Below are 5,702 nucleotides of genomic sequence, written 5' to 3'. Positions count from 1 at the left end.
TGCAAAATTTGATTCCTCATCCAAGGAGTAGCAATGTTGCATACTTTTGATGAACCCTGTTACATGAAAATCAGAAATACATGAAAAGCGTGATTACAATCATGTTTTTTCATGTATTTCGCATTTTTCATGTAGCAGGGTCCATTGAAAGTATGCAACATGGGTACTCCTTGGATGAGGAATCAAATTTTGCATCCAATGAGTACTCCTGCGTGAAATTTGAGTAAAACCTTAGGGAGATAAGTTGAAAATACGAGTTAAAAAGTAGTTTTATTATTTTATTATTTTTTAAACATTTTACCTTTTTACTCCAAAAATGGTGAATCATCCCCCATGGTTGACATTATTATCTTGAATCCTATTAGTTCTTATAAATTTTATTTTGGTTGTAAATTTTTATTAGGAGGCCCATTTTAGACCTAAAAATTCCCCTAATGTGGTCAGAATTGCACATTTATGAGAGATAGTGTCGGGCAGTCAGTTCTACACAGTTTTCGGGATGAGTGCAGAGCAAGGTAGTAGGGAGGATGCCAACCAAAATTGCACAATTTTCAGAGGGAGAGCAAAGAAAGCCACCAGGGGCCTGCCAGTCAGATCTGCATAATTCTCAGGAACAGTACAGTGACAGGAAGTAGAGGCCTGACTCACAAGCTCTGTGCAGTTTCTGTAGACAGTGTAGGGTAGGCAGCTAGGAAACCTCTACATAGTTTTGGGGAGTAGTGCAGCCCCTTGTGGTAATCCAGTTCATATTTTCTGGAAGACCAGAGGGAGGTTGGATGAGTGATGCTGCGGGAAGCATGGAGTGGATCAAACTTGGGGACAGCTTCTGCGCAATTCTGGGAGACAGTCGACTAGCTCACTTCCATGATTGTGCAGTGTAGGTTGCCTCGAAGGAGATCCTCAAGCTCTGCGTAGTTTTGGGTAATAGAGTAAGGTCACTGAGATCGAGGTCTGGTTGAAGGAGGGTTGTCCAGTTGAAAACGTTTCAGGAAAAATGACTAAGTGTGAAAGCAAGTGAACTTGTGTATATACGACATTGTGATCACATACTTAGCACAACTCGATGACAAGACACCTCAAACCAAGAAGAAAAACATGTGCTCAATGAGACTGACTCAAAGGTTAAGAGCGACAAGTGCGACACTTGAGATAGATCTTCGAACGACTGTGATGACACTTGCATAACAATGTTTACAACTTTGTGTGTGAGTATGATTGATGTTCACAGGGTGAAAGCAACTCATACACACAAAGACAAAGCTTCAAAATCACCAGAACAACCTCACAAGTATGAAATAGCAATGAACATGCCAAAAGACAACTTGTAGCCAATCAAGCAAAAATGGTGTAAAGACTCGACAAGAGCTCATGGTATGAGCCTGAGCGCTTGCAACCATCAAGGGGAAAAACCAATGAAGGCTCTGAAAGTTGGATGTAGGGCAAAATTTTTGAGGGTGTTGAAGCTGCTACAATGCTTGGTGACACACTAGTTGAATACCACCTTCTCTGTTTCGGTTCATTTACAACAAAGGGCCTTGGCCTCTTAGGGAGTATTGATTCGTTGGGAAGGTTACTTTGTCTTCCCCACTTACCCCATGGACAAAAATGGTTCACCTTGTACCAACTCAATCAAACACAACAAAATTTTCAGCTAGATCACAGTGTTTCAAAATCGGGAAGGGTAGTTTGGTTCGCGAGCTTAATATTTGCAGAGTATAAGTTTTAATCTCTAGTTTTGCTCCACTGCTAGTAGGTCTGGACATTACTGTGGAGGAGTCATGCAGGAACATAACCATTGCTCCACTACCAGTGATTCTGAATAGTAACCTGGTGGAGTTGCTTGCTTCACCTCTCTGCGCAGGAAGCATTTCTCTTCTTGTGCCTTTGTATTTTTTTGAAAGAGGAATATTCATAGGCACTTATTTATTTTTGGGGCGGAAGAGGGATCCCGAATTACTAAGAGAAGAAGAGGTTGTTCCTTCAGAGAAGCATGTAAGACCTCTGACTTAGGTTTACTCATTTAGATTTTTCCCCTTCTCCGTTTCTACTAGTTGGATTAAGCTTGAACACATAGAGGAGAAGACTGATTACAGGCATGGGGCTTCCCAGTTTGTATTAGGTCCCTATAATACTAATGATGCCCCCATTACTATTTTAGTTGTATCCCTTATTAATATTGTTGTGCCCCTATTGTCCCCATATTGTTATTACTGTGCCCCATAGAATCCCTCTAATGTTATTTTTGTGCCTTTATATTATTATTGTTAGGTCGGCTTGGTTATATTGTGACTCCTTAGACTCCTATATATAGAAAGGAGGTTTTTTCATTTGAATCATCCAAGAATTGTTCATTTATGTAATGTAAAGGAGGTTTCCCCCTCGAAGAGGCTGAATTCTAAGGCGTTGATCTATCTTTTCTATCTTTGAGCTTTGGATTCTAGAGTTTCGCTGCTCCAAATAGGTCATTGTGGAATTTTCGTTATAACTCTTTTTCTGCGATGTTTCAAAAGTGAAAAAAAAATCCCATTTGAGATAAAATCGTGTTGAACCTTGGGTCCAAATTTCAGAGCTTTTCGCACTATATTTGCGGAGATATGATCTGAGGAAGTTGGTCTTTTTGCAGACTCCTGAATTACATTCCAAACAGGTGACCTTGGAAAAATCGTCATAACTTTTGTTTTGAGCATCAGATTGAAATTTCGTAAGAAGTTACAAAAAGAGGACGGACTGTAGTTTCCTGTGTATATTTTTTAGACCCAAAGATCAAAATAGTGACACGTGGCACCTCATACAAGTTCGATCTTTTGAAAAGGTATATAATCAGGTCATCTTGGGAGATTGTGCATAACTCTTTCTTGGAGAATCTAAATTCGATCAGACTGGTGGCATTCGAAAGAGGACATAGACGGCTACTACAGGTCGTAATTCTAAAATTGAAAGATCCGAAATCATAGAGATACATCATATTCAATATCGAGTGCCTACAAAGTGAAAAAAGGTGTGTAATTTTTTTAATATTTGCATAAGCTTGGTTTGAAAAATTAGTTTGAAGGAATTCAAAGGGAATAGTGAAGAATTATTATCGGCAATTGATGCCCCGAAGAAAGAAAATGGAAACACCTAGTAAACAACCTGAAAGCTCTAGCATGACTCATGAAGAAGAGGAATAAATGCTACATGATATATCAAAATTACAAGACCAAGTGCAACCAATGTCACTCTCACAAAAGCTAATAGAAGCTAAGATAAATGGTGTGGAATCTAAGATAAAGGGTGTGGAAGCTAAGATGAATGGCATGGAAACTAAGATCAATGGCATGGACGCTAAGATGGATGGCATGGATGATAAGATGGAAGAATTGAAGATAAATTTGAATAAGTTGCTACAAGAAATGGTCACTAATGGTGAAAGGGTAGTAAAGGAAACTCATGATGAGAACAAAATAAATGTTAATCATGATTTCATAGACTCTAATGTTGGATCGAAGACCCACCATATTCCAAAAATCGATATGAGGAAGTTTGATGGCAAGGATCCCGCAACATGGATATTGCTGATGGAGCAATTTTTCAATCTCAATAATGTGCAAAACACACAAAAGGTACGTATTATAACTTTATATTTGGAACCAAATCAGTTTGTATGGTATCAATGGCTTTTCTCTTGTAAACAAATTATCACTTGGGCAATTTTTACGGAAGAAATGACAACACATTATGAGGATACAAAAAGCAACACCTTTTTTAGCCAATTGATAAGTCTCAAACAAAAGGGTTCAATGATGGAGCACATTGAGGAGTTCCAAAAATTGAACATAAGGGTAAAAAATATTCTAGAGGAGCATAGGATTGATGTGTTCATAGGGACTTTAAAGCAGGATATCCAACATGATGTTCACCTTTGGGAACCTGATTCATTGGAGAAGGCATTCAGGTTAGCAAGAAAAATGGAAAGCAAAATTATGGTAACTAGGAAGCCTACCACTCACAACTATAAAGATGGAAGTGTTGTTTCCCCTAGCCTTCCACAACCTATAAGATTGACACCACAACAATTGGAAGAAAAAAGAGCAAAAGGGCTTTGTTACAGTTGTGATAGAAAATACACTAAAGGTCATAAGTGTGCTGAGAAGACATTATTCTACATAGATTGTGAAGAGGAAGAAGAAAAGGAACAAGAAAGGTCAAAATAAGAGGATATACTCCAGGAACAAAGCCTAGATAAAGAAGAAATGAATCCAACCATATCTTTTAATGCATTGGCTAGAATTACCACTCCTCAAACCATCAAGATAGAAGGACATATCAAGAAGAAAAAGGTAATAGTGTTGATTGATTCAGGAAGTACCCACAATTTTATTCATTGTAAGATAGCAAAAGAATTGAATTGCTTCCTATATCTAGCACCAGAGTGTCAAGTGATGGTTGCAAGTGGAGGAACAATAAATTGCTCTGGAAAGTGCCATAATATCAAGCTATCAATGGGAGAATATGTATTGAATAACCCAATTCTTTCCATTCCAATGGGAGGTGTTGATGTTGTACTAGGAGTTCAATGGCTACAATCCTTGGGTACAATAGCTTTTAAGTTTCAAGAACTTTTCATGAAATTTTATGCGGAAGGAAAGGAAATTGAATTAAGGGGCATTGCAGGGAACCGGGAAAGATAATCAGCTCTAACGGTATGACAAAGCTTCTAAAAAAGGAACAACAAGGTGTAATTTCACAATTATGTTCGCTAGATGTTTCCACATCGAAATCATCTATTTCTCTAGATCTCCAAAAAGTATTGGACAATCATTCCAAGGTATTTGAGACTCCCAAAGGTCTCCCTCCTATTCGTGATCATGATCATGCTATTCATTTGATTCCAGGAAGTGTTCCTCCAAACATCAGGCCGTACAGATATCCTATTCCCAAAAGAGTGAAATTGAACGTATGGTTGCAGAAATGCTAGAGGCTGGTATAATTCAACATAGACAAAGTTCTTTCTCTGCTGTAGTAGTATTGGTGCACAAGAAGGATGGATCATGGCGCGTGTCCGGATTATATGGAGCTCAACAAGCTCACTATTAAAGATAAGTTTCCCATTCCTGTCATTGACGAATTATTGGATGAATTGCATGGATCAATTTACTTCACCAAGTTGGATCTTTGTTCAGGATATCATCAAATCAGAATGAAGATTGAAGACATTCCGAAAACAACATTTAGAACTCATGAGGGTCACTATGAAGTTTTGGTCATGCCTTTTGGCCTTACCAATGCACCTTCTACATTTCAAGGTTTGATGAATTCCATTTTCAAACCCTTCCTTAGAAAATTTGTGTTAGTATTTTTTGATGATATACTAATCTACAGCAAGTCTTGGAAGGATCATGTTGAACATGTTGACAGGGTGCTAAAACTATTGAGGAGAAACAATTATATGAAAAAAGATCCAAAATGTTTCTTTGGAGTAACAAGATGGGATATCTCGATCAATTATTTCTCATGAAGGAGTTAAGTAGACCCTAGCAAAATTAAAGCCAATAAGGAATGGAAAATCCCCACATCCATAAAGCATTTGCGAGGATTTCTCGGGTTGATAGGGTATTATCGCAAGTTCTTTAAGAATTATGGGAAAATCACACACCTCTAACAACATTATGAAAAAAGATGCATTTTCATGGACTCCAGAAGCAACAAAGGCCTTCAAACGT

Source organism: Pinus tabuliformis, chromosome 6 (assembly GCF_031772625.1).
Source record: "Pinus tabuliformis cultivar Carrire ecotype Pingquan chromosome 6, CPIR1, whole genome shotgun sequence".
NCBI classification, from domain to species: domain Eukaryota; kingdom Viridiplantae; phylum Streptophyta; class Pinopsida; order Pinales; family Pinaceae; genus Pinus; species Pinus tabuliformis.
Note: the sequence above shows the minus strand (reverse complement) of the source record.